This window comes from Lissotriton vulgaris, unplaced genomic scaffold, assembly GCF_964263255.1.
Source record: "Lissotriton vulgaris unplaced genomic scaffold, aLisVul1.2 SCAFFOLD_400, whole genome shotgun sequence".
Lineage (NCBI taxonomy): Eukaryota > Metazoa > Chordata > Amphibia > Caudata > Salamandridae > Lissotriton > Lissotriton vulgaris.
Genome location: NW_028244686.1, coordinates 268171 through 294987, shown reverse-complemented (window position 1 = coordinate 294987; position 26817 = coordinate 268171).

Sequence of the window (26817 nt, the reverse complement as noted above, 5' to 3'; positions counted from 1 at the left end):
GTGGGGTCAGAGAGGAGGGGCTTAGGAGGAGCCTGAGCAGAATGGGTGGGGTCAGACAGCAGAGGAGGGGCTTAGGAGGAGCCTAGTCAGATTGGGTGGGGTCAGAGAGGAGGGGTATAGGAGGAGCCTGGGCAGAATGGGTGGGGTCAGATAGCAGAGGAGGGGCTTAGGAGGAGCCTGGGCAGAATGGGTGGGGTCAGAGAGGAGAGGAGGGGCTTAGGAGGAGCCTGGGCAGAATGGGTGGGGTCAGAGAGGAGAGGAGGGGCTTAGGAGGAGCCTAGTCAGATTGGGTTTGGTCAGAGAGGAGGGGTATAGGAGGAGCCTGGGCAGAATGGGTGGGGTCAGACAGCACAGGAGGAGCCTAGTCAGATTGGGTGAGGTCAGAGAGGAGAGGAGGGGCTTAGGAGGAGCCTAGTCAGATTGGGTGGGGTCAGAGAGGAGGGGGTATAGGAGGAGCCTGGGCAGAATGGGTGGAGTCAGAGAGGAGGGGGTAAAGGAGGAGCCTGGGCAGAATGGGTGGGGACAGCAGAGGAGGGGCCTAGTCAGATTGGGTGGGGTAAAATAGAAGGGGTATAGGAGGAGCCTGGGCAGAATGGGTGGAGTCAGAGAGGAGGGGTATAGGAGGAGCCTGGGCAGAATGGGTGGAGTCAGAGAGGAGGGGGTATAGGAGGAGCCTGGGCAGAATGGGTGGGGTCAGACAGCAGAGGAGGGGCTTAGGAGGAGCCTCGTCAGATTGGGTGGGGTTAGAGAGGAGGGGGTATAGGAGGAGCCTAGTCAGAGTGGGTGAGGTCAGAGAGGAGGGGCTTAGGAGGAGCCTGGGCAGAATGGGTGGGGTCAGACAGCAGAGGAGGGGCCTAGTCAGATTAGGAGGGGTATAGGAGGAGCCTGGGCAGAATGGGTGGGGTCAGACAGCAGAGGAGGGGCCTAGTCAGATTAGGAGGGGTATAGGAGGAGCCTGGGCAGAATGGGTGGAATCAGAGAGGAGGGGGTATAGGAGCAGTCGGTGGAGTCAGAGAGGAGGGGAATGGGTGAGGTCAGAGAGGAGGGGGTATATGAGGAGCCTGGGCAGAATGGGTGGGGTCAGATAGCAGAGGAGGGGCTTAGGAGGAGCCTGGGCAGAATGGGTGGGGTCGGAGAGGAGGGGCTTAGGAGGAGCCTAGTCAGATTGGGTGGGGTCAGAGAGGAGGGGTATAGGAGGAGCCTGGGCAGAATGGGTGGGGTCAGACAGCACAGGAGGAGCCTAGTCAGATTGGGTGAGGTCAGAGAGGAGAGGAGGGGCTTAGGAGGAGCCTAGTCAGATTGGGTGGGGTCAGAGAGGAGGGGGTATAGGAGGAGCCTGGGCAGAATGGGTGGGGTCAGATAGCAGAGGAGGGGCTTAGGAGGAGCCTGGGCAGAATGGGTGGGGTCAGAGAGGAGAGGAGGGGCTTAGGAGGAGCCTAGTCAGATTGGGTGGGGTCAGAGAGGAGGGGTATAGGAGGAGCCTGGGCAGAATGGGTGGGGTCAGACAGCACAGGAGGAGCCTAGTCAGATTGGGTGGGGTCAGAGAGGAGGGGGTATAGGAGGAGCCTAGTCAGATTGGGTGGGGTCAGAGAGGAGGGGTATAGGAGGAGCCTGGGCAGAATGGGTGGGGTCAGACAGCACAGGAGGAGCCTAGTCAGATTGGGTGAGGTCAGAGAGGAGAGGAGGGGCTTAGGAGGAGCCTAGTCAGATTGGGTGGGGTCAGAGAGGAGGGGGTATAGGAGGAGCCTGGGCAGAATGGGTGGAGTCAGAGAGGAGGGGGTAAAGGAGGAGCCTGGGCAGAATGGGTGGAGTCAGAGAGGAGGGGGTATAGGAGGAGCCTGGGCAGAATGGGTGGGGTCAGACAGCAGAGGAGGGGCCTAGTCAGATTAGGAGGGGTATAGGAGGAGCCTGGGCAGAATGGGTGGAGTCAGAGAGGAGGGGGTATAGGAGGAGCCTGGGCAGAATGGGTGGGGTCAGACAGCAGAGGAGGGGCCTAGTCAGATTAGGAGGGGTATAGGAGGAGCCTGGGCAGAATGGGTGGGGTCAGACAGCAGAGGAGGGGCCTAGTCAGATTAGGAGGGGTATAGGAGGAGCCTGGGCAGAATGGGTGGAATCAGAGAGGAGGGGGTATAGGAGCAGTCGGTGGAGTCAGAGAGGAGGGGAATGGGTGAGGTCAGAGAGGAGGGGGTATAGGAGGAGCCTGGGCAGAATGGGTGGAATCAGAGAGGAGGGGGTATAGGAGGAGCCTGGGCAGAATGGGTGGGGTCGGAGAGGAGGGGCTTAGGAGGAGCCTAGTCAGATTGGGTGGGGTCAGAGAGGAGGGGCTTAGGAGGAGCCTGGGCAGAATGGGTGGGGTCAGAAGGAGGGGCTTAGGAGGAGCCTAGTCAGATTGGGTGGGGTCAGACAGCAGAGGAGGGGCTTAGGAGGAGCCCAGTCAGATTGGGTGGGGTCAGAGAGGAGGGGTATAGGAGGAGCCTGGGCAGAATGGGTGGGGTCAGATAGCAGAGGAGGGGCTTAGGAGGAGCCTGGGCAGAATGGGTGGGGTCAGAGAGGAGAGGAGGGGCTTAGGAGGAGCCTAGTCAGATTGGGTGGGGTCAGACAGCAGAGGAGGGACTTAGGAGCAGCCCAGTCAGATTGGGTGGGGTCAGAGAGGAGGGGCTTAGGAGGAGCCTGGGCAGAATGGGTGGGGTCAGACAGCACAGGAGGAGCCTAGTCAGATTGGGTGAGGTCAGAGAGGAGGGGCTTAGGAGGAGCCTAGTCAGATTGGGTGGGGTCAGAGAGGAGGGGGTATAGGAGGAGCCTGGGCAGAATGGGTGGAGTCAGAGAGGAGGGGGTAAAGGAGGAGCCTGGGCAGAATGGGTGGGGACAGCAGAGGAGGGGCCTAGTCAGATTGGGTGGGGTAAAATAGAAGGGGTATAGGAGGAGCCTGGGCAGAATGGGTGGAGTCAGAGAGGAGGGGGTATAGGAGGAGCCTGGGCAGAATGGGTGGAGTCAGAGAGGAGGGGGTATAGGAGGAGCCTGGGCAGAATGGGTGGGGTCAGACAGCAGAGGAGGGGCTTAGGAGGAGCCTCGTCAGATTGGGTGGGGTTAGAGAGGAGGGGTATAGGAGGAGCCTGAGCAGAGGGGGTATAGGAGGAGCCTGAGCAGAGGGGCTTAGGAGGAGCCTAGTCAGATTGGGTGAGGTCAGAGAGGAGGGGTATAGTCAGAGAGGAGGGGTATAGGAGCAGCCTAGTCAGATTGGATGGGGTCAGAGAGGAGGGGCTTAGGAGGAGCCTGGGCAGAATGGGTGGGGTCAGACAGCAGAGGAGGGGCCTAGTCAGATTAGGAGGGGTATAGGAGGAGCCTGGGCAGAATGGGTGGAATCAGAGAGGAGGGGGTATAGGAGCAGTCGGTGGAGTCAGAGAGGAGGGGAATGGGTGAGGTCAGAGAGGAGGGGGTATAGGAGGAGTTCTGGTCAGAGAGGAGGGGTATAGGAGGAGCCTGGGTAGAGGGGGTTGGAGTTCTGGACTTTTTGGTTCCGTCCAGAGGTGTCAGGGTACAACACCCAAAGACCCCGGAGTCCCACCTGCCTTGGTGCACAAATGAACAGAAACACGGGCTTCTCGATGGTGGCGTCAAAGACCAAAGGTTTATTACTGCAGGGACACAGAAGTCACAGAATCTACACACGGGCAGAATCTAGGAGACTGTTCGATTTGTACAAAGTGGGTTGCTCCTTATATACTAAAAATTGTGCTCTAGGCAAATATTTCACATGTCGGTACATTCCCAAACCTTTGTGTCTCTAAACAATAAATATTTGGCGTTACACAGGAACTGTCGATAATATCTGATACCAAACATCACGAAGAGGGGTTCCCACCAGTCCATCACAATCCCTTGTCAATATTGCATTCAAGACCCGGACCGCCTCATCGTAAAGTTCGTTACCTCCCCCTAATAAAGGCCCAGAAGGAAAGGAGCAGAGCCAGGTGCAGAAGATAGAAAAGCGGGATAAGAGATGTTTGTGGGTTGTAAATGGGCAAGGCTACCGGCTTCGGCCGCCTAATCATGATCAGGTACAATGGACAGGAAAACCAGTTCAGGTGGGCTGGCCTCGGGCAGAGGAGGCAGCCTTTGTCGAGTCATGCAGCTTCAGCGTGATCTGGTTTAAGGTGCACGTGTCATGTAAGAGGTGAATCTCCGGCTAAGGCTACGTGTCCTTAATCAAAGTGAAGTGAATGAAATGATCAGAGGCTATTGCATATGTGAGGGCAAGGAACCACAAAATGGCGGCCATGATCTAAGATGGATGCCGTGGGTATATCAGAAATATGTCAATGGAAGGAGTGCTCTTGCTCGTAGCGTAGCGAAAACACTAGGATATACTAAATGGATCATTTGCGGTTCGCTGATACTAATTTTATGTATTTCCGACAAACTTGAAAACACGGGTTCAAGTCGTCACGGAACCGTCACGGAACCTCAGACCCTCCTTTTGCCCTTACATAGGCAATTACTCAATCTATGTCTGAATCTAGTTCTATGCTCATCAGGTCAGTGACATGCTGTTGTATCATCATCCTTTCTCGTGTCTTTTCTCCAAATGCAGGTGGTTTCCTAAAACAGGTTGTAGCACAAAGACTACACAGAGCAGGACCACACTGGATAATCAGACAACATGAGAATAGTAATATTAAGATGACACCAATGACCATTAGAACCTTCCATCCCCACGCTGAGATCAGAGTCCAAACCCACTCCATAAAGGACCAGTTTCCCTCATCTACATGTATGGAGTCCGAAATCTTGTGCAACTTAGAGATCGCCTCGTAAACTGTTGGAGCATTATTAGGAATAAAGACACAGCAGCTCGATTGGATCATTCTGCATACCCCACCTCGATCTGCAAGTATAACATCTAGAACCATACGGTTCTGCAATGTCATGAGCCTATCCGCCTGAAGCTCAGCTGTCAGATTGCTAAGGGCACCAGCAGTTTCGGTAATAGTAGATTCAACTACCCGTGTTAGCTGACGTATGTTTCTACTATTGGCCATAGGCCCCCAGAACGGAAGGAAGCCTTTGAAGAAGTCTCCAGCTTCCTGACCAGCTGTATCTTCCTTGCTGAAGACACCTCTCGCTACTCTTGTTCTGTGGTAATCAGGTGAAGCAGTGTATGTCGGAGGCAATAATCGAGCAATATAACATGATCCTGAGAAGTCGGCAGGCAACCATGTATAAGCTCTGTCTTGACAAATGAAATAGGTACCCCTAGCAGTAAGAAAGGCAGGGGAAGAGTTAGCCGGAAACACATAAGTCTCTACGCACTCACTCCTCCCTAGCTGAGCTCTCGGATTTCTCCCATTACCTTGCAAACAGACCTGACCTCGGTGAGGTACGACCCAGATTGGAGTTGAGCTTTTACGCTTGCTTTCTCCTAAACTAAGGCGATACTCTGAAGTATTCCAACTTAAATATACTCGCAATTCGTCTCTAGGGTATGATGGAGTATTATTGACGTCTTTGATCATGTCAATAATTCCCTGGACTAAAGCTTTGTTGGCAGAGTTATATTTAGTGGAACGTGGTGGACGTGGAGGATAGGTCTCAAGAGCATAAGCAAAGATGGTTTGAAGGGCCTGAAATGATCCATTGTAGCTGAAAGGCAAAACCAGATAGGGAATACCTTTATCCATAGTGTGGGGTATCAAGCCACACACCCAACAGTCTGTCGTGTTAACTACCAGTTGGTGTTGGTGCAAGAGCTGTACAAAAGTATTATTAATGAATTCTGAGCGTCGAGCTTGCTCATGTTCCGGAAACGAGTGAAAAGAGTGTATAGAAGAAACAGTAGAAATAGCAGGATCAAGGGGAGGTACTGTAGATACTGGCACAAAAATCAAATTTATGCTAAAGACAATTCCACCCACCAGTGTTGCTAAAACAATCAAAAATGTAATGGCACATTGCATCAAGAAACATTTGCTATGAAGAATTCTATTTAGTCTGTTTCTGCGAACGTAAATCACATTTTCTCGTTGCAGCGCAGGAAGTTCCATCTTCTACAATCCGCTCGCGACCACTGATGATGTGTACGTAGATGAAAATGCCTCTGTCAGCCCTGGGAGTTCCCAGTACTAACAGAAAGATCGACCTTGTGTCAGACCCCTGCAAATTCAAACTAGGCACACAGCCACGACCCTACGGCTACCCAGACGGCAAGGCAATTTATTAAAAACAATAAACAATAGCAAACTTCCTGGCTGAAGGCAAAAGTTCAAAATATATATAAATATATTAAAATCACAGTATGCAGTTGCCTGCTTTATTAGTTCGTTTTATGGCTTCTAAGGTGGTATCTTTTCTTCGCTGGTACTGTTTGATCGGAAAATAGTGTATCACTAGCAGCTGTTGCAGAGTTTACGTTCGCAGATGGCAAAGTTTCTTCTGATGCTGGAGACAAATTTTCAATGTTCAAAGCAGTCTTTTCAAGAGGAGAGTCACGTTTCAAAGTGTCAGAAATCAAATCGGCATCGCTGAAAGGGACAAATTTTGGAGTTATTTCAGATTCGGAGGCACCAATTCCCTTCTTCACCCAGTCGTCGTAGGGCAGCGGCAGTGGAACACGCTTTACGTGAGAAGCGTGGATCCAGTGCTTGCGACCAGCAACACGTACAGCTGTCCTCGTCGCCAGCAGGATTTGGAAGGGGCCGATGTAGCGAGGCTGAAGATTCTTTGTCCTCGCAAAATTTCTGACCACCACGTGGTCGCCGGGTTTCAGCTGATGCCCTGGACTCTCCGGAGGTTTTGGCAAAGCATCAAAGACCTGTTGATGAATAAGACTTAATTTAGCAGTCAAGTCGTAAAGATAGTCTATCAACATAGGATATTCAATGGAGCAGAATTGTTTAGGCCTTGGCACACCCCAGACATTTGCCGGGCGGCCAAATACAATCTCATATGGAGAAAGCCCTATTCTAGAATGCACTGTTGCTCTCGTTGATAACAAGGCCAAAGGAAGTGCGTCTGGCCAAGCCAAACCTGTGGATGCTTGAATTTTGGCTATTTTAAGCTTGAGGGTGCCATTGTAACCCTCGACTAAACCAGCAGACTGGGGATGGTTCGCACTATGAAATTTTTGTTTCAATCCTAGACCAGCACACACACTCTGCATAACTTTCCCTATAAACTCACTTCCGTTATCTGACCATACAATCCGTGGCATTCCAAACCTAGGGAAAAATTCTTTGAGAAGAATTTTGGCAGTTGATAAAGCAGTGTTGTCCTTTAGTGGGTATGCTTCTATCCACCTGGAAAAAGCACAAACCACCACCAGGACGTATTTTAAATTGTTGCAGCGTTCCATGTGAATGAAGTCTAACTGTATTACTTCAAAGGGACAGGAAGGAGGAGCAAAATGACCAGCTGGAGTTGGAGTTCCCTTGCCAGGATTATGCATCAAGCACACCATACAATTTTTCACCACTCTCTCTGCACACTTACTGATTCCCTCATTCTTCCAAACCGGAGCTAACATCTTACATATCCCTTTAGAACTTATGTGCGCCACTCCATGCGCCATCGTCACTACTGCAAGCACATACGCATCAGGCAACATCCAACGCTGCTGTTCTGTCAAATCGATCCAACATCCATTCGAGTCCAATTTGCCCGTACTTTCTCTCCATACGCGTTTCTCTTCCTCAGTCGCTTCTTTCTGAATCTCTTTCACACTTTCCATAGTGTCCTCACACATTCCAGACTCAGCAATCCATCTTGCAGACGTAGCAACATACATTCTACTCATCATGTCTCTAGCTGTCTGTTTAGCGGTTTCATCAGCAAAGGCATTTCCCCGACCAACATCATCCGTGATTGCTTTATGAGCACTGCACTTCACAATCGCAACTTCAGTCGGTAAGGTTAGAGATTCTAACAAGTCGTTAACTAGCTGACCATGTTGAATCTTAGTCCCATGGGACGTAATGAAACCCCTTTCTCTCCACAACCGGCCAAAACTATGGGCCACGCCAAATGCGTACTGACTATCTGTAAACACATTCACTCTCTTTCCCTCAGCTAAAACACACGCTCTCGTAAGAGCTATTAACTCTGCAGCTTGGGCAGAATTCTGACTCACTCTTGCAGTCTCCACAATCGTCTTCAAAGTCGTTACCGCGTAGGCAGCAGTCACATCACCATTCTCCAATTTAAAACATGACCCGTCCACATACAGCGTACCATCTGGGTCGGATAGAGGAGTATCCCTCAAGTCGATACGACCTTTTGTCTCTTCCTCCGTTTTGAAATAACAGTCATGTGGCTCAGAATCACTCGACTCTTGATCAGTCGGCAACAATGTTGCTGGATTCAATACATTGCATCTTTTGATCTGAATATGACTCGCTAATAACGTCAGCTCGTAACCAGATAATCTCGCACTAGTAAGGTGTTGTGTCTTCGTTCGGTTCATGAGTGTGTCCACTGCATGAGGAACCATGACCACTAGCATATTGTTCATCACCAAACCAGCAGATTGTCGAATGGAAGCTGCAGCTGCCGCTGTAGCCCTCAAACAACTAGGCAATGCTCTAGCTACCGGATCTAATGTTGATGAGAAATACGCACAAGGGCGTTGTTTATCACCAAACTTCTGTGTCAAGACACTCAACGCGCAACCTTCTCTTTCGTGAACGTAGAGCGTGAATGGCTTACTGTAATCAGGTGTGCCCAATACAGGAGCTGAACACAAAGCTTTTCGTAATTCAGTAAAACTCTCTTGACATTCATCAGACCATGGCACCGGACTCGGAACATTTTTCCCAGTCAAAGCTACCAATGGCTTTGCTAAAAGTGAAAAATTTGGGATCCATTGCCTACAGTAAGAGGTAATACCTAGAAAGGCACGTACTTCCCTCTGTGTGCGTGGAACACTCATTTGCATAATTGCTTTTATTCTTTCTGGGGTCAACTTCCTTCCCTCCTTTGACAAGAGATGACCTAAGTAGGTTACTTCTTGGCAGCAATATTGCATTTTGGAAGGTGACACCTTATGATTCAAATTAGACAAATGATGCAATAGTGAAATTGTAGCTGCTTTGCAAGTTTCCTTGTCATCGGCAGCCACCAAAAGATCATCTACGTATTGTACTAGGGCAGAACCTGGAGGAAGGACAAAAGAATCTAACTGGCTTTTTAAAGCTTGACTGTAAATAGATGGACTTTCACAGTAGCCTTGTGGAGCGCGTTTAAATCTGAAACTGCGACCTCCTAAACAGAAGCCAAAAATATCTCTGCTTTCCTCGGTTATCGGAATGCTGAAAAAGGCATTCTTCAAGTCGATGACTGAGAACCATGTAGCTGTAGCAGGAATCAATGTTAACAAAGCAGTAATGTCTGGCACTACAGGAAACTGCGGAATTACAATCTTATTAACTTCTCTAAGGTCTATGACAAACCTATAGACTGGAGGCTTTGTAGGATCTGTTCGTTTCAAAATCGGCAATACAGGACTATTACAAACATTTCCTCGCGTTTCTTCAACCACACCTTTTTTAATCAAATCTTGCACAATCAATAAGAGTGCACGCTCACCTTCATTCGATATTTTATATTGAGGAATTCTTGGAAATTTCACATTCGCTTTCAAAGTTACTACATACGGTGGAATCTCTAGTAGACCTACATCATTGGGACCAGTCGCCCAAAGAGAATCAGGGAGTGAACGTAGCTCCGGCGGGAGTTTGTCCATTGACAAGTACATCGGAGAGGTGAGTCTTTTACCCAAAGTAAGCTGTACTCCTTCCGGAGAACAGTACAATGTCGCATATAGTCGTTTTAACAAATCTAAACCAAGCAGATTTTCATTACAACCTGTCGTCAAAATTAAGGGTGCTTTCAATTGACACGGTCCAACAGAAATAGACAAAGGACCAGATATTGGGTTGTACACAGGGGCGCCTGAAAAACCTACGGAAACATTTGTTGAGCCAGACAAAGGTGCGCCAGGGAGTTTCGCATGCATGATAGAACTTTTTGCGGCACCAGTATCCAACAGAAACGGTTCGACTACACCTGATGTTGCTACTGCGACATAAGGCCCACTCTGATCCACTGGAACTGATACTACTCCCTCTCTCTGTCTATGGCTGTCCTAGTACCCATTTTGTTGAAATCCCTCTTCAACTTCACAATAATCCTCAACAAGATATTGCTGAGATCTATTCTGTTGAGCTGACTGTACATTTCGCTGATCAAAGTGATTAGAAGGACGATCATTAGTTTGTGGAGGCATAGCACCTCGTCCCCGACCTCTAGAATTCTGTGCAAAACCACCACGACCTCTCTGAGCTGCTGCCGCATTATTTTGCGCTAAAATCTGACAATCATTTTTATAGTGACCCTCTTTCTTACAGTACGCACACTGATTCCACTGGTATTGAGGCCTGGTCGAATTATAATCTGTCTTTTGATACGAATTCTGTTGCATATTAGTCTGATTCGTGCGAGGCGGATACGCCTGCTGTAAAAGAACTTTAGTCTTTAAATCTTTCGTTTTCTTCTCTGATTTCTCCTTTTCCTCTTTATCCCTATTTTCGTAATACTGTGCAGTCGCAAGTATTTGCGCTGTCGTAGATACAGCCCACGCACTTTCTGAGTCTTTTAATTTATTGCATAATTCGGGTAACAAATTATGCACAAATTTATCGACAAACAATCTCTGTCCTCCTTCAGTGCTCATATCCTGACCACTATGGTCTACAAAAGTCTCTTCGAACCTCGTGAAGAAGTCGGAGACACTTTCGTCTTTCTTCTGCTTGCATGCGGATAATTTATCCCAATTAACACGCAATGCTGGCATCAGAGTCTTCATTAAATCTATTATTCTGCCAGGAAGATTAGCAATTAGGGGTTCGGGTTTCGCACCACCTATTTGTTGAGCATCTGCTGCAGTGATAGCTGCCCAATCACCACCTAAAGCAGCCTGATGATCCTCTCTACGAATTTTAGCCCACACTGGTTGTGGAACTACATTACCAAACAACATATCAATGTCGGCTAAGTTCATTATACAAGCCTCAACTGTCTGCGTCAATTCCTTGTAATATCCGGCTGGATTCTTACGTGGATCTGGCAAGGCCTGTTTCACTGCTAACACTTCTGCTCGCTTCCACGGAATATGTATCCATACTCTTTGGAACTGTGCTGGAGCAGCTGCAATACCCGCATTATCATCACGTTGTACTGCTTCGCGCCAAATTGGAGGAACTTCCCTCATAGGATATTGGCGACTTAGCTTCATTCTACCTTTCTCTAAATCTCTCGGGGAACGAAGAGATGGATCAATCCTAAAACTCAAAATGAGTTCCATCGCTTCCTTTATATTATCGCCCACTATCATTCCAGCAGCAAACTCTTTTTGAATCTTAATTAAATCTTCCAAATCTGATTCGACATCGTCTTCTTCTATTTCCTCACGCAACAACGAGCACATCTCGTCGAAGACGTATCGCTGTGTTGGCTCTCCCCATTGCATAAATGTCTCTAACACATCTCTCGTACTATATCTTCTAACTTTTGTAATCCATCTGAGAGCCGTGGAGTCTAAAACTCCCCGTTCCTCAGTACTTGGAAGCTGACTCCGTCTCTGAACAGAGTCAGGAGTAGGAGTCTTAATCAAGGTTTTATATATAGGCGACAGCATATTAGTAACAGAATCAGTGATTCTTCGACGAACAGAAAGTGGAGTTAGTACACTCGCAGACATAGAGAACGCAGTAGAGGTAGGAATAGATGACGAAACAGTAGGAGTATCGAGGAAAATAGTTTGAGGACCAATAGGTACAGTGGTAGGTATAGGAGCGGGCAGTGCAGGAAGAGGAGGAGCTGTAGGAACATTTACATTCACCACAGGAAGTAAAGGAACTTGATTCTGAGGAACAAGAACACCAGGTTGTCCAGCAACCGGCAATTGAACATCCGGTATAAGTGGAGCCGCAGCACCTTGTGCATACGGTGGAGGCGACCGTAACAGATAAGATAGCAGAGGATCGTTTTCGGAATCCTCCAGTATCTTAGCCATTTTCGATGGCAAGGCAGGATAGCACTTGTCAATCGCTAAGTTACGCTCTCTAATGGCTACATCTATGGCTTTCTCACACTCGTTAGCCTGCAACTGCTTAGTCGCTTGCTCTAGAGTTAACTCTTCTAGTTCTTTTTGCTCTTTTTTCAACCTTTTCATTTCTCTCTGTTTGGATTCTTTCCGCCAATAACGAAAAGAGTCAAACATTGCCGGCCGGGCTTTCTTCCTAAACAATTTCGCTTCTAAATTGTCGAGAATCTCTTGTTCAAAACTACCATGCAGTGGCCAACTAAGGACACCATCCTTCTTACAATAACGGACCCATATCTCATTATAAGTTATAGGACCCACACCATACTTACAATATAGGTCATATAGGGGAGTCCCAATCGGAGGAACCAGACAGGAATCCTCTAATTGTGAGTCACTGTTGCAACTAAAACAAGACAACATTTTCCGACTTACCATTCTCAGTCCGGAACACAAAACAAACAAACACGGAACAAATTGTGCACTTGAACCAAGAACTTAGGCCTACCAAAACGAACTGATGTATCGATACCCAAAACTGAACCAAATAGATTATCGTAACTAGAACAACCAATGATAATCTTACAAAACCAAACCAAACCAAGAACCGATCAAGGATTTTTAACAATCCTCACAAAAGTAACCAGCTAGCTATCACTAAATACTTAACTGAGGCACTGAAGACGTCACCAAGGAGAAACCCGTCACGTTTCGCCGTACTAAGGACTGCACCACTTCGGGTCCAAGACAGGGCGACGGTCAAGGCAACGGCCCACTGCAGCCGTCCTGAACGGGAACCCTCGTGGAAGAGAACTTCAGGGCCACTTTTGCGATATGCCGGGATCGATGAAGTGGGGCGCCTCCCTCAGGAATCTTCACACGAAGCTTCTCGAACTCTTCAGGCTTTTGGACCGGTACCGAATGACGTCGCCCCACGTTGGGCGCCAATTGGAGTTCTGGACTTTTTGGTTCCGTCCAGAGGTGTCAGGGTACAACACCCAAAGACCCCGGAGTCCCACCTGCCTTGGTGCACAAATGAACAGAAACACGGGCTTCTCGATGGTGGCGTCAAAGACCAAAGGTTTATTACTGCAGGGACACAGAAGTCACAGAATCTACACACGGGCAGAATCTAGGAGACTGTTCGATTTGTACAAAGTGGGTTGCTCCTTATATACTAAAAATTGTGCTCTAGGCAAATATTTCACATGTCGGTACATTCCCAAACCTTTGTGTCTCTAAACAATAAATATTTGGCGTTACACAGGAACTGTCGATAATATCTGATACCAAACATCACGAAGAGGGGTTCCCACCAGTCCATCACAATCCCTTGTCAATATTGCATTCAAGACCCGGACCGCCTCATCGTAAAGTTCGTTACCTCCCCCTAATAAAGGCCCAGAAGGAAAGGAGCAGAGCCAGGTGCAGAAGATAGAAAAGCGGGATAAGAGATGTTTGTGGGTTGTAAATGGGCAAGGCTACCGGCTTCGGCCGCCTAATCATGATCAGGTACAATGGACAGGAAAACCAGTTCAGGTGGGCTGGCCTCGGGCAGAGGAGGCAGCCTTTGTCGAGTCATGCAGCTTCAGCGTGATCTGGTTTAAGGTGCACGTGTCATGTAAGAGGTGAATCTCCGGCTAAGGCTACGTGTCCTTAATCAAAGTGAAGTGAATGAAATGATCAGAGGCTATTGCATATGTGAGGGCAAGGAACCACAAAATGGCGGCCATGATCTAAGATGGATGCCGTGGGTATATCAGAAATATGTCAATGGAAGGAGTGCTCTTGCTCGTAGCGTAGCGAAAACACTAGGATATACTAAATGGATCATTTGCGGTTCGCTGATACTAATTTTATGTATTTCCGACAAACTTGAAAACACGGGTTCAAGTCGTCACGGAACCGTCACGGAACCTCAGGGTATAGGAGGGGCCTAGTCAGATTGGGTGGGGTCAAATAGGAGGAGCCTGGGCAGAATGGGTGGGGTCAGACAGCAGAGGAGGAGCCTAGTCAGATTGGGTGAGGTCAGAGAGGAGAGGAGAGGAGGGGCTTAGGAGGAGCCTTGTCAGATTGGGTGGGGTCAAATAGGACGGGTATAGGAGGAGCCTGGGCAGAATGGGTGGGGACAGCAGAGGAGGGGCCTAGTCAGATTTGGTGGGGTCAAATAGGAGGGGTATAGGAGGAGCCTGGGCAGAATGGGTGGGGTCAGAAAGTTATGGGAGGAGCCTGGGAAGAATGGGTGGAATCAGAGAGGAGAGGAGGAGCCTAGTCAGATTGGGTGGGGTCAGAGAGGAGGAGCCTGGGCAGAATGGGTGGGGTCAGACAGCAGAGGAGGTGCTTAGGAGGAGCCTGGGCAGAATGGGTGGGGTCAGACAGCAGAGGAGGTGCTTAGGAGGAGCCTGGGCAGAATGGGTGGGGTCAGAGAGGAGAGGAGGGGCTTAGGAGGAGCCTAGTCAGATTGGGTGGGGTCAGAGAGGAGGGGCTTAGGAGGAGCCTGGGCAGAATGGGTGGAGTCAGAGAGGAGGGGGTACAGGAGGAGCCTGGGCAGAATGGGTGGGGTCAGACAGCAGAGGAGGGGCTTAGGAGGAGCCTGAGCAGAATGGGTGGGGTCAGAGAGGAGGGGCTTAGGAGGAGCCTGAGCAGAATGGGTGGGGTCAGACAGCAGAGGAGGGGCTTAGGAGGAGCCTAGTCAGATTGGGTGGGGTCAGAGAGGAGGGGTATAGGAGGAGCCTGGGCAGAATGGGTGGGGTCAGATAGCAGAGGAGGGGCTTAGGAGGAGCCTGGGCAGAATGGGTGGGGTCAGAGAGGAGAGGAGGGGCTTAGGAGGAGCCTAGTCAGATTGGGTGGGGTCAGAGAGGAGGGGTATAGGAGGAGCCTGGGCAGAATGGGTGGGGTCAGACAGCACAGGAGGAGCCTAGTCAGATTGGGTGAGGTCAGAGAGGAGAGGAGGGGCTTAGGAGGAGCCTAGTCAGATTGGGTGGGGTCAGAGAGGAGGGGGGTATAGGAGGAGCCTGGGCAGAATGGGTGGAGTCAGAGAGGAGGGGGTATAGGAGGAGCCTGGGCAGAATGGGTGGGGTCAGACAGCAGAGGAGGGGCTTAGGAGGAGCCTCGTCAGATTGGGTGGGGTTAGAGAGGAGGGGGTATAGGAGGAGCCTAGTCAGAGTGGGTGAGGTCAGAGAGGAGGGGTATAGGAGGAGCCTAGTCAGATTGGATGGGGTCAGAGAGGAGGGGCTTAGGAGGAGCCTGGGCAGAATGGGTGGGGTCAGACAGCAGAGGAGGGGCCTAGTCAGATTAGGAGGGGTATAGGAGGAGCCTGGGCAGAATGGGTGGGGTCAGACAGCAGAGGAGGAGCCTAGTCAGATTGGGTGAGGTCAGAGAGGAGGGGGTATAGGAGGAGCCTGGGCAGAATGGGTGGAGTCAGAGAGGAGGGGGTAAAGGAGGAGCCTGGGCAGAATGGGTGAGGTCAGAGAGGAGGGGTATAGGAGGAGCCTAGTCAGATTGGGTGAGGTCAGAGAGGAGGGGTATAGTCAGAGAGGAGGGGTATAGGAGGAGCCTAGTCAGATTGGATGGGGTCAGAGAGGAGGGGCTTAGGAGGAGCCTGGGCAGAATGGGTGGAGTCAGAGAGGAGGGGGTATAGGAGGAGCCTGGACAGAATGGGTGGGGTCAGACAGCAGAGGAGGGGCCTAGTCAGATTAGGAGGGGTATAGGAGGAGCCTGGGCAGAATGGGTGGAATCAGAGAGGAGGGGGTATAGGAGCAGTCGGTGGAGTCAGAGAGGAGGGGAATGGGTGAGGTCAGAGAGGAGGGGGTATAGGAGGAGCCTGGGCAGAATGGGTGGGGTCAGAGAGTAGAGGAGGGGCTTAGGAGGAGCCTAGTCAGATTGGGTGGGGTCAGAGAGGTGGGGTATAGGAGGAGCCTGGGCAGGTTGGGTGGAGTCAGAGAGGAGGGGGTAAAGGAGGAGCCTGGGCAGAATGGGTGGGGACAGCAGAGGAGGGGCCTAGTCAGATTGGGTGGGGTAAAATAGAAGGGGTATAGGAGGAGCCTGGGCAGAATGGGTGGAGTCAGAGAGGAGGGGGTATAGGAGGAGCCTGGGCAGAATGGGTGGGGTCAGACAGCAGAGGAGGGGCTTAGGAGGAGCCTAGTCAGATTGGGTGGGGTCAGAGAGGAGGGGGTATAGGAGGAGCCTAGTCAGATTGGGTGAGGTCAGAGAGGAGGGGTATAGTCAGAGAGGAGGGGTATAGGAGGAGCCTAGTCAGATTGGATGGGGTCAGAGAGGAGGGGCTTAGGAGGAGCCTGGGCAGAATGGGTGGGGTCAGACAGCAGAGGAGGGCCCTAGTCAGATTAGGAGGGGTATAGGAGGAGCCTGGGCAGAATGGGTGGAATCAGAGAGGAGGGGGTATAGGAGCAGTCGGTGGAGTCAGAGAGGAGGGGAATGGGTGAGGTCAGAGAGGAGGGGGTATAGGAGGAGCCTGGGCAGAATGGGTGGGGTCAGAGAGTAGAGGAGGGGCTTAGGAGGAGCCTAGTCAGATTGGGTGGGGTCAGAGAGGTGGGGTATAGGAGGAGCCTGGGCAGGTTGGGTGAGGTCAGAGAGGAGGGGGTATAGGAGGAGCCTGGGCAGAATGGGTGGGGTCAGACAGCAGAGGAGGGGTTTAGGAGGAGCTGGGTGGGGTCAGAGAGGAGGGGGTATAGGAGGAGCCTAGTCAGATTGGGTGAGGTCAGAGAGGAGGGGCTGAGGAGGAGCCTAGTCAGATTGGGGTCAAATAGGAGGGGTATGGGAGGAGCCTGGGCAGAATGGGTGGAGTCAGAGAGGAGGGGGTATAGGAGGAGCCTAGTCAGATTGGGTGGGGTCAGAGAGCAGAGGAGGGGTTTAGGAGGAGCCTAGTCAGATTGGGTGTGGTCAAATAGGAGGAGCCTGGGCAGAATGGGTGGGGTCTGAGGGCCTAGGAAGGGGTCATAGATGGAGGAGGATCCTGACTTATGGTGGGGAACTGCAAAAACTTTTTTAATGAACCCCCCTATACTTTCTGATTTCTGTTGGGAGGGGGCAGTCGGGGAGCAGTATTAAAAGGTGCTTAGGCGCAACGTGAAGAGCGATGAGGTGCACAGAATGGCATGCCTTCCAGGTACTTTTTGGGGGGGGGCTACCATTATTTTTTATTGCTCTGATCCTCCCTCATGGGGTGTACCCGAAATGGTTAGGGGCAACGGGGGAGGGGGGGTGGCAAAAAGCTGTTTGACAGTTTCTGTTACCAACAGGGGTCACCATACGATTCTGCTGCAGTTATGGTATTGAAAGGTACAACAAGGAGCATGTGGATGTATTTTTGCAGGTGGGGTGCCCCAAAATTTTACTGCCAGCAGCAGCAGCCCCCCTCCTCCCCACCCAGCAGATTGGTATAGGTACCTTTAGGACATTTCTGTTGAAAAAAGAGGCTATAGCGAATCGTGCTATGAAATCCTAGAGCACTAACATTTGCTAAATAAAGGTGGCATCGGAGCATACGAATGAGGCAGAGAGAGGCTACTGTTGCCAATTGGTTTGGTGGGTCATAGTGAATAACCTCGGCATGCAAATAGGCAGTGTGAGGATTGGCAGTGTCTGTAGAGAATTTTGGCATGCTCTTCAGCTTATTTTTTCCTCCTTACGTTGGCTATGAACTACAGAGGAAAGGCCCGGCCTTACTGTTGGACAAAACATGTATTTATGATTTTAAGAAGTGTAGTCTGACTGTACTGAGAGGGGCTGTACAGTATGGTAAATGCCTGTATACCCCTGCAATGTGCATCCAACTGTCACTTGAGATTCAATAGCGAACAAAGCAGCTGGGTTACTGACTGAATGTAAATGGAAGGCACATAGCAAGGGTGTTTGTGGTCACTCAAATGATTGAAACCTGGTTGATGCACTACCAAAGCTGGGGTTCCAGGAGGGAACATTTGAGGGGCATTGAGATGGTGGTGCCCAGAGGTCAAAATACGTTTCAGAGACAGAGATGTACTGCGGTCCTGGTCCCACATTGGGGGTAGTCACAAGTCCTGCTAAAGATTTCTGTCCAACTGTTACCACGTTTTGTGCAGCCTGGCTCCCTCTGTAACGATTCCCCAGTGTCTTTCGATCCTACAGATGACTGTAGCAAACTTCCCAAATTTTTTCTTGGCCTCATACCCCCAAAGGAGTGCCTGACATTTGCCAGCCTAACGATACTCACATTCTGAGAAAAACCTCACTAACCATGCATATTTATGCACCACACATGGCAAATCCTTGCAATTGCAGAACATCATATCGCACTTGTCATCTTTGAGGTGCTGTAAGTATTTGGATTTGAGGGAAATATTCATCCTTGCTTGCTCTCCCAAGCAAGGATGAGAAAGAAAGAAAGAGAACGGGTGTTGTCTGTAGGAGGAGGAGCCCGGGCAGAATGGGTGGGGTCAGACAGCAGAGGAGGGGCTTAGGAGGAGCCTAGTCAGATTGAGTGGGGTCAGAGAGGAGGGGTATAGGAGGAGTTCTGGTCAGAGAGGAGGGGTATAGGAGGAGCCTGGGCAGAATGGGTGGGGTCAGACAGCAGAGGAGGAGCCTAGTCAGATTGGGTGAGGTCAGAGAGGAGAGGAGGGGCTTAGGAGGAGCCTTGTCAGATTGGGTGGGGTCAAATAGGACGGGTATAGGAGGAGCCTGGGCAGAATGGGTGGGGACAGCAGAGGAGGGGCCTAGTCAGATTTGGTGGGGTCAAATAGGAGGGGTATAGGAGGAGCCTGGGCAGAATGGGTGGGGTCAGACAGCAGAGGAGGTGCTTAGGAGGAGCCTGGGCAGAATGGGTGGGGTCGGAGAGGAGGGGCTTAGGAGGAGCCTGGGCAGAATGGGTGGGGTCAGAGAGGAGAGGAGGGGCTTAGGAGGAGCCTAGTCAGATTGGGTGGGGTCGGAGAGGAGGGGCTTAGGAGGAGCCTGGGCAGAATGGGTGGGGTCAGACAGCAGAGGAGGGGCTTAGGAGGAGCCCAGTCAGATTGGGTGGGGTCAGAGAGGAGGGGTATAGGAGGAGCCTGGGCAGAATGGGTGGGGTCAGATAGCAGAGGAGGGGTATAGGAGGAGCCTGGGCAGAATGGGTGGGGTCAGATAGCAGAGGAGGGGCTTAGGAGGAGCCTGGGCAGAATGGGTGGGGTCAGAGAGGAGAGGAGGGGCTTAGGAGGAGCCTAGTCAGATTGGGTGGGGTCAGAGAGGAGGGGGTATAGGAGGAGCCTGGGCAGAATGGGTGGAGTCAGAGAGGAGGGGGTAAAGGAGGAGCCTGGGCAGAATGGGTGGGGACAGCAGAGGAGGGGCCTAGTCAGATTGGGTGGGGTAAAATAGAAGGGGTATAGGAGGAGCCTGGGCAGAATGGGTGGAGTCAGAGAGGAGGGGGTATAGGAGGAGCCTGGGCAGAGGGGGTATAGGAGGAGCTTAGTCAGATTGGGTGGGGTTAGAGAGGAGGGGTATAGGAGGAGCCTGAGCAGAGGGGGTATAGGAGGAGCCTAGTCAGATTGGGTGAGGTCAGAGAGGAGGGGTATAGTCAGAGAGGAGGGGTATAGGAGGAGCCTAGTCAGATTGGATGGGGTCAGAGAGGAGGGGCTTAGGAGGAGCCTGGGCAGAATGGGTGGGGTCAGACAGCAGAGGAGGGGCCTAGTCAGATTAGGAGGGGTCAGAGAGGTGGGGTATAGGAGGAGCCTGGGCAGGTTGGGTGAGGTCAGAGAGGAGGGGGTATAGGAGGAGCCTGGGCAGAATGGGTGGGGTCGGAGAGGAGGGGCTTAGGAGGAGCCTAGTCAGATTGGGTGGGGTCAGAGAGGTGGGGTATAGGAGGAGCCTGGGCAGAAAGGGTGGGGTCGGAGAGGAGGGGCTTAGGAGGAGCCTAGTCAGATTGGGTGGGGTCAGAGAGGTGGGGTATAGGAGGAGCCTGGGCAGGTTGGGTGAGGTCAGAGAGGAGGGGGTATAGGAGGAGCCTGGGCAGAATGGATGGGGTCGGAGGGGAGGGGCTTAGGAGGAGCCTAGTCAGATTGAGTGGGGTCAGAGAGGAGGGGTATAGGAGGAGCCTGGGTAGAGGGGGTATAGGAGGGGCCTAGTCAGATTGGGTGGGGTCAAATAGGAGGAGCCTGGGCAGAATGGGTGGGGTCAGACAGCAGAGGAGGAGCCTAGTCAGATTGGGTGAGGTCAGAGAGGAGAGGAGGGGCTTAGGAGGAGCCTTGTCAGATTGGGTGGGGTCAAATAGGACGGGTATAGGAGGAGCCTGGGCAGAATGGGTGGGGACAGCAGAGGAGGGGCCTAGTCAGATTTGGTGGGGTCAAATAGGAGGGGTATAGGAGGAGCCTGGGCAGAATGGGTGGAATCAGAGAGGAGAGGAGGAGCCTAGTCAGATTGGGTGGGGTCAGAGAGGAGGAGCCTGGGCAGAATGGGTGGGGTCAGACAGCAGAGGAGGTGCTTAGGAGGAGCCTGGGCAGAATGGGTGGGGTCAGACAGCAGAGGAGGTGCTTAGGAGGAGCCTGGGCAGAATGGGTGGGGTCGGAGAGGAGGGGCTTAGGAGGAGCCTGGGCAGAATGGGTGGGGTCAGAGAGGAGAGGAGGGGCTTAGGAGGAGCCTAGTCAGATTGGGTGGGGTCAGAGAGGAGGGGCTTAGGAGGAGCCTGGGCAGAATGGGTGGGGTCAGAAGGAGGGGCTTAGGAGGAGCCTGGGCAGAATGGGTGGAGTCAGAGAGGAGGGGGTATAGGAGGAGCCTGGGCAGAATGGGTGGGGTCAGACAGCTTAGGAGGAGCCTAGTCAGATTGGGTGGGGTCAGACAGCAGAGGAGGGGCTTAGGAGGAGCCTGAGCAGAATGGGTGGGGTCAGAGAGGAGGGGCTTAGGAGGAGCCTGAGCAGAATGGGTGGGGTCAGACAGCAGAGGAGGGGCTTAGGAGGAGCCTAGTCAGATTGGGTGGGGTCAGAGAGGAGGGGTATAGGAGGAGCCTGGGCAGAATGGGTGGGGTCAGATAGCAGAGGAGGGGCTTAGGAGGAGCCTGGGCAGAATGGGTGGGGTCAGAGAGGAGAGGAGGGGCTTAGGAGGAGCCTAGTCAGATTGGGTGGGGTCAGAGAGGAGGGGTATAGGAGGAGCCTGGGCAGAATGGGTGGGGTCAGACAGCACAGGAGGAGCCTAGTCAGATTGGGTGAGGTCAGAGAGGAGAGGAGGGGCTTAGGAGGAGCCTAGTCAGATTGGGTGGGGTCAGACAGCAGAGGAGGGGCTTAGGAGGAGCCTGAGCAGAATGGGTGGGGTCAGAGAGGAGGGGCTTAGGAGGAGCCTGAGCAGAATGGGTGGGGTCAGACAGCAGAGGAGGGGCTTAGGAGGAGCCTAGTCAGATTGGGTGGGGTCAGAGAGGAGGGGTATAGGAGGAGCCTGGGCAGAATGGGTGGGGTCAGATAGCAGAGGAGGGGCTTAGGAGGAGCCTGGGCAGAATGGGTGGGGTCAGAGAGGAGAGGAGGGGCTTAGGAGGAGCCTAGTCAGATTGGGTTTGGTCAGAGAGGAGGGGTATAGGAGGAGCCTGGGCAGAATAGGTGGGGTCAGACAGCACAGGAGGAGCCTAGTCAGATTGGGTGAGGTCAGAGAGGAGAGGAGGGGCTTAGGAGGAGCCTAGTCAGATTGGGTGGGGTCAGAGAGGAGGGGGTATAGGAGGAGCCTGGGCAGAATGGGTGGAGTCAGAGAGGAGGGGGTAAAGGAGGAGCCTGGGCAGAATGGGTGGGGACAGCAGAGGAGGGGCCTAGTCAGATTGGGTGGGGTAAAATAGAAGGGGTATAGGAGGAGCCTGGGCAGAATGGGTGGAGTCAGAGAGGAGGGGGTATAGGAGGAGCCTGGGCAGAATGGGTGGAGTCAGAGAGGAGGGGGTATAGGAGGAGCCTGGGCAGAATGGGTGGGGTCAGACAGCAGAGGAGGGGCTTAGGAGGAGCCTCGTCAGATTGGGTGGGGTTAGAGAGGAGGGGGTATAGGAGGAGCCTAGTCAGAGTGGGTGAGGTCAGAGAGGAGGGGCTTAGGAGGAGCCTGGGCAGAATGGGTGGGGTCAGACAGCAGAGGAGGGGCCTAGTCAGATTAGGAGGGGTATAGGAGGAGCCTGGGCAGAATGGGTGGGGTCAGACAGCAGAGGAGGGGCCTAGTCAGATTAGGAGGGGTATAGGAGGAGCCTGGGCAGAATGGGTGGAATCAGAGAGGAGGGGGTATAGGAGCAGTCGGTGGAGTCAGAGAGGAGGGGAATGGGTGAGGTCAGAGAGGAGGGGGTATAGGAGGAGCCTGGGCAGAATGGGTGGGGTCAGATAGCAGAGGAGGGGCTTAGGAGGAGCCTGGGCAGAATGGGTGGGGTCAGAGAGGAGAGGAGGGGCTTAGGAGGAGCCTAGTCAGATTGGGTGGGGTCAGAGAGGAGGGGTATAGGAGGAGCCTGGGCAGAATGGGTGGGGTCAGACAGCACAGGAGGAGCCTAGTCAGATTGGGTGAGGTCAGAGAGGAGAGGAGGGGCTTAGGAGGAGCCTAGTCAGATTGGGTGGGGTCAGAGAGGAGGGGGTATAGGAGGAGCCTAGTCAGATTGGGTGGGGTCAGAGAGGAGGGGTATAGGAGGAGCCTGGGCAGAATGGGTGGGGTCAGACAGCACAGGAGGAGCCTAGTCAGATTGGGTGAGGTCAGAGAGGAGAGGAGGGGCTTAGGAGGAGCCTAGTCAGATTGGGTGGGGTCAGAGAGGAGGGGGTATAGGAGGAGCCTGGGCAGAATGGGTGGAGTCAGAGAGGAGGGGGTAAAGGAGGAGCCTGGGCAGAATGGGTGGAGTCAGAGAGGAGGGGGTATAGGAGGAGCCTGGGCAGAATGGGTGGGGTCAGACAGCAGAGGAGGGGCCTAGTCAGATTAGGAGGGGTATAGGAGGAGCCTGGGCAGAATGGGTGGAGTCAGAGAGGAGGGGGTATAGGAGGAGCCTGGGCAGAATGGGTGGGGTCAGACAGCAGAGGAGGGGCCTAGTCAGATTAGGAGGGGTATAGGAGGAGCCTGGGCAGAATGGGTGGGGTCAGACAGCAGAGGAGGGGCCTAGTCAGATTAGGAGGGGTATAGGAGGAGCCTGGGCAGAATGGGTGGAATCAGAGAGGAGGGGGTATAGGAGCAGTCGGTGGAGTCAGAGAGGAGGGGAATGGGTGAGGTCAGAGAGGAGGGGGTATAGGAGGAGCCTGGGCAGAATGGGTGGAATCAGAGAGGAGGGGGTATAGGAGGAGCCTGGGCAGAATGGGTGGGGTCAGACAGCAGAGGAGGGGCCTAGTCAGATTAGGAGGGGTATAGGAGGAGCCTGGGCAGAATGGGTGGGGTCAGACAGCAGAGGAGGGGCCTAGTCAGATTAGGAGGGGTATAGGAGGAGCCTGGGCAGAATGGGTGGAATCAGAGAGGAGGGGGTATAGGAGCAGTCGGTGGAGTCAGAGAGGAGGGGAATGGGTGAGGTCAGAGAGGAGGGGGTATAGGAGGAGCCTGAGCAGAGGGGGTATAGGAGCAGTCGGTGGAGTCAGAGAGGAGGGGAATGGGTGAGGTCAGAGAGGAGGGGTTATAGGAGGAGCCTGGGCAGAATGGGCCGGGGTCAGACAGCAGAGGAGGGGTTTAGGAGGAGCTGGGTGGGGTCAGAGAGGAGGGGGTATAGGAGGAGCCTAGTCAGATTGGGTGAGGTCAGAGAGGAGGGGCTGAGGAGGAGCCTAGTCAGATTGGGGTCAAATAGGAGGGGTATGGGAGGAGCCTGGGCAGAATGGGTGGAGTCAGAGAGGAGGGGGTATAGGAGGAGCCTAGTCAGATTGGGTGGGGTCAGAGAGCAGAGGAGGGGTTTAGGAGGAGCCTAGTCAGATTGGGTGTGGTCAAATAGGAGGAGCCTGGGCAGAATGGGTGGGGTCTGAGGGCCTAGGAAGGGGTCATAGATGGAGGAGGATCCTGACTTATGGTGGGGAACTGCAAAAACTTTTTTAATGCACCCCCCTATACTTTCTGATTTCTGTTGGGAGGGGGCAGTCGGGGAGCAGTATTAAAAGGTGCTTAGGCGCAACGTGAAGAGCGATGAGGTGCACAGAATGGCATGCCTTCCAGGTACTTTTTGGGGGGGGGCTACCATTATTTTTTATTGCTCTGATCCTCCCTCATGGGGTGTACCCGAAATGGTTAGGGGCAACGGGGGAGGGGGGGTGGCAAAAAGCTGTTTGACAGTTTCTGTTACCAACAGGGGTCACCATACGATTCTGCTGCAGTTATGGTATTGAAAGGTACAACAAGGAGCATGTGGATGTATTTTTGCAGGTGGGGTGCCCCAAAATTTTACTGCCAGCAGCAGCAGCCCCCCTCCTCCCCACCCAGCAGATTGGTATAGGTACCTTTAGGACATTTCTGTTGAAAAAAGAGGCTATAGCGAATCGTGCTATGAAATCCTAGAGCACTAACATTTGCTAAATAAAGGTGGCATCGGAGCATACGAATGAGGCAGAGAGAGGCTACTGTTGCCAATTGGTTTGGTGGGTCATAGTGAATAACCTCGGCATGCAAATAGGCAGTGTGAGGATTGGCAGTGTCTGTAGAGAATTTTGGCATGCTCTTCAGCTTATTTTTTCCTCCTTACGTTGGCTATGAACTACAGAGGAAAGGCCCGGCCTTACTGTTGGACAAAACATGTATTTATGATTTTAAGAAGTGTAGTCTGACTGTACTGAGAGGGGCTGTACAGTACGGTAAATGCCTGTATACCCCTGCAATGTGCATCCAACTGTCACTTGAGATTCAATAGCGAACAAAGCAGCTGGGTTACTGACTGAATGTAAATGGAAGGCACATAGCAAGGGTGTTTGTGGTCACTCAAATGATTGAAACCTGGTTGATGCACTACCAAAGCTGGGGTTCCAGGAGGGCACATTTGAGGGGCATTGAGATGGTGGTGCCCAGAGGTCAAAATACGTTTCAGAGACAGAGATGTACTGCGGTCCTGGTCCCACATTGGGGGTAGTCAAAAGTCCTGCTAAAGATTTCTGTCCAACTGTTACCACGTTTTGTGCAGCCTGGCTCCCTCTGTAACGATTCCCCAGTGTCTTTCGATCCTACAGATGACTGTAGCAAACTTCCCAAATTTTTTCTTGGCCTCATACCCCCAAAGGAGTGCCTGACATTTGCCAGCCTAACGATACTCACATTCTGAGAAAAACCTCACTAACCATGCATATTTATGCACCACACATGGCAAATCCTTGCAATTGCAGAACATCATATCGCACTTGTCATCTTTGAGGTGCTGTAAGTATTTGGATTTGAGGGAAATATTCATCCTTGCTTGCTCTCCCACCTGAAGTCTATGGTGCTGCTGTTCCTTTCTCACATGTCCCTACAAAGAGACAAGTGACACACAGACTCAATCACTCAGCAAACATATATGCTTTGACACTTTCATCTTGCTGTTTACCTTCCAAATGTTCCCCCTTCACCACAAATACAGGCCAGCCATTCCTCATCCCCTCAGTCATCGTAGTCCTTCACTCCTTAGGCTTTGCAAGACAAAAATGAACAAGAATCATGTCAGCAAGCAGAAGAAAAGCCTCAGTGTGCTCTTTTGTTCATACTGCTGCCCACTAGTAACACTTCATGGCCACTGCAGCTTAAGAATGGGACTGAGAAGAGGGCTCTCCTATGCAAATAATGTCCTCCCATGCATACTTTCTTCTGAGACGGTCGGCGGCTTGTGCCGTGATACTGCCTCCAACATATGGTCTTCAACCAAATTTTAAAAAAGCCCACCTGCCTTAGACGAAGGATTTTGCCACTCGAAGGAAGCACATGGGGACATCACCATCATTTAGCAGGGTCCTAAATTGCCTGCTGTCCGCCTGTATACAGAACAAGGACGTTCGTGGCCGTTCGTGAGCGTTCTTCAAAGGAAGGAGGTGGGTGAATAAATCCAAGATGCCAGGGCAGGCCCAGCCCAGCCCAGTGCAGCCCAGCCCGGCACAGCGCACTGCTGTGGAGGTCCACTCCTTCACATCCTGCAGCAGGCATGATGGAGATCTACTAGAGCAAAGGCTTGACTCTGCTCTTGTCTGTCTCTTAAAGGAATCAATCTTTCCAACTTCTTATTGCACCTAATAAATGGACTCTAGCTAGCCTCAAACTCGACCCATCATTTCATTAGCCAGAGCTCATACTTGACCTTTATTTCTATCCAAGCTCACTGGCACCAAACCCCTGATTTGAGCGAGTGGCTCACACTAAAATGAAAAATCACCATCAACCAACCTATTTTACAATAAGTGTAGCACCGTCCTCGCATTCTTGTGCTCAGTTATAACCCCCAATACCACAATTGCACTCTGCAATTCACCAAACTTAAAGGACAAAGAATGAAGACATTGATAAAGGAAGATAAGGCCTTGTTCCTAGCACCTACTTGAGAAATAGGGCGGTTGGTAGAAGGTCATGAGAGAAAACATATGAAATGTTGGGAGACACCTGCCAAAAAAACACTAGCAAAAAAAAAAAAATCACTGTTTGAAAATTTCCCACCTTGGGATACTTCTACAGCACTGGCAGGATTCGAACCCTGGCCTGTGAGGGCTGTCCCCACCAAAGGTACAAGCCTTACCTTTGAGCTATCTCCTTGGTGGTCTAGAGGATTGCAGTAGTAACTATAAGCAACATACAGGCCTTGGTGTCCTTCCCTGTGGCTTCCATTGCACATTAAATGGATGACCATGACA